Source organism: Rhea americana, unplaced genomic scaffold (assembly GCF_003343005.1).
Source record: "Rhea americana isolate MKP2758 unplaced genomic scaffold, rheAme1 scaffold_171, whole genome shotgun sequence".
In the NCBI taxonomy this organism is placed as follows: Eukaryota; Metazoa; Chordata; class Aves; order Rheiformes; family Rheidae; genus Rhea; species Rhea americana.
Window position 1 is genome coordinate 45,829 of NW_028185828.1, and position 2,432 is coordinate 48,260.

At 56.3% G+C, this 2,432-nt stretch overlaps 1 protein-coding gene across 1 annotated transcript in view; it reads right to left on the minus strand.

Moving 5' to 3' along the window:
* Window positions 1-2,432, minus strand: part of PEBP4 (phosphatidylethanolamine binding protein 4) — a gene marked incomplete at its 3' end in the record, with an annotated part of 36,554 nt that overhangs the window by 32,678 nt on the left and 1,444 nt on the right. The window lies entirely within an intron of this gene.

Here is a 2,432-nt window from a genome sequence, read left to right on the forward strand (position 1 = left end):
ATTTAATGAACAATATGTAAGCATTTCACCCTGGCGAAGGCAATAAAGGAAAAGTGAATATGGTTCTGGAGAAAAAAAAAAAAGGCACGAAAAAGCAGAGTAGAGCGAGGAACCGCAGAGATGTTGACTTAATCTGACCAGCTTTAAAAGATCGCACACGCACGTGAAAGCTTCCCTGCTGTTACCGTTTGTTTGAGCTTCGTTAAAGCCAAACACCCGCTTCCAACCCAGAATTTCACCCTAATCTGCTTGTAAAAGGCTGGYTTTCCATTCTGATGTGGCCAAAACCACATATATTGTTTATGAGCTTTGGAGTTTCCCACCCCAACACAGGCGGCTTCCTGTTGATGTTAGTTTAAGATTAACTAGTTCTGTTTAAAATCCACCAAAGGTTTCTTTTCTGACTGCACCCAGCAGCAAACCCTTCTGTTATACACAGCTATTTTATTCCATGGAATATAAGTTTACCTCCACTAAATTATTAAGTAACCTCTGTGCTCACAAGAGGTTAATTGCCTGCARGTGGAGAGGAAAGTGCTGGTGTGCTTGAGTTTCTCCAGCCCTGTGACACGAGAAGCCTGGCACGGTGGGTTTTTTTTTTCCTTCCAGTTTGTTTTATGCTGCAGGGAAGGTGTGCATATCTCACCATTAAAGTTCATTAGAAACTTTACCCCTTGATGGCTGCAGAAGAGGAAGACGCTCGTTTTGCTCCTGCACTCTGCAGCATGAAGGCTTCTTGCACTGCACAACGAGCAAAGATGTTTCTGGGCAACGGTGTGCTCCTACCCGCTGGGCAAGCCCCCAGAAAGCGGACAGACCCCAGCGCCTTTGGAGGCCCTGCATCAGTTTTGCCCGATTTGGGCTCCTCTCTGCCTCAGTTTCCCCACGTAGGTCACTGCTAACATTTATCTCTTGTCCCAGAGGGTTTTGCAAGCTGCAAAGCACTCAAGAAATCTGTAAGAATTCCTCCGGTCCTGTTCTGCCTAACGACCGAGGAAGGTGTTTGTGCTATCGATCCCCGTGGGTGCAACCGCAGGGAGCGGAGGCCTTGGCGGAGCCGCCGCCGGGGGAATTCCCTCAGCCCCTGCCGCAGGAAGCCCGGCATTTTGATGGCTTTTCCATGGCAACCAGCAAAGGCAACAGAAAACCACATCCTCCCTCCCTGGTGCCCTCCTGACGTGCCCCAGAGCCACTTCCAGCCTCCYGTGCCCTTCAGCACGGGCCTCAAGGACACCTTCCTCCTGCCCGAGCCAACCCACAGGACAAGAGCGCTTCGAATTAAAAGCATTTGCCCACAAATCTGCACCCTCTGGCGAGGCCAGGGCTCCTCGGGCGGTTTTAAGGCTCGGGGAAGGGCTACGCACGACGGCGCCGTCCGGCTCGGGAGCTGCCTGGCTCAGATCTGCCTGGAGCCACGCGAGGTCCTGGGGTTATCGCAGAGCTAGGTTGTCACCGCCGAGAGGCTCTGCAGAAACCAAAAACAGGCCTTGGCCTGAAGTTCAGCATTTGCAGAATGGGGACTTCGAAGTCATTCAGAGCTTCGTTTTGCACCAGTTGGTGCTTCTACTGCCCCACTGGTAGGGGGTCTTCTCCTTCGAGAAGTCGGGAAGAGAGGCACATCAGGAAGCGCTTCCAGTTACAGAGCAAGAGCACTTGATAGCGCCAGAAAGCGCCTCGCGAACAGGAACGAGGTCAACTAGTCCCGGCGCAGAGGCAGCGCGAGCCCGGCAGCGCTGTGCTGCAGTGAGACAAGGCTGGACCCGCTCGGAGGGAGCCCGAGCACAGCGCGAGCTCCAGCGCGAGCCCAGGCAGTTCGTTAGCTAACCCGAACCGGGCTCTTCGCAACATTCATCAGCTGCTTAGGCAAAATGCAGAGCAATCTGCCCGCTCGCTGGCCTAAAAAGCCCCAAGCTCCCCCCAAACAGCCGCCTCTGAGGCTGGCTCCCCCTCTGCAGAAAGCGCTCCGGGCCGCCAGCCGCCGGGGCAGCTCCCGCGGAGCAGCTCCGCGCCGGGGCGGGCAGCCGGCCGCGGAGATTAACGGAGAGGATTGCTGTTCCCCCCGGGTTTTTTTTTTTTTTTTTAAGGCAGCCGAAGCCTGAACTATCGCTGCCGTCTGCCCCATTTTCCAGCAGGCAGCTGGATTCGGTCACGCTGGATTAAGTGCTACCACGGTCACGAACAGCAGCAAAGGCACAGCCAGAGCTGCTAACGGGGTTTCCGAGCTACAGCGCCCGTCTCCTCCTGCACCCGCCCCGCGCTGCGCTCTAAACCCGCTGCCGGAGCCAGCGGAGCAGGAGCCGTTAYGAGACCCCGGCGGAGGGGGCAGATGATGCTTTTAGCAGCTTCAAGGCTGCTAGAGGCTCYGCGGCAGCCGCTTGGCTGCGGCCCTGCCCGCGCGCGGCACCGCCGCCAGCCCCGCACCCCGGCCCGGC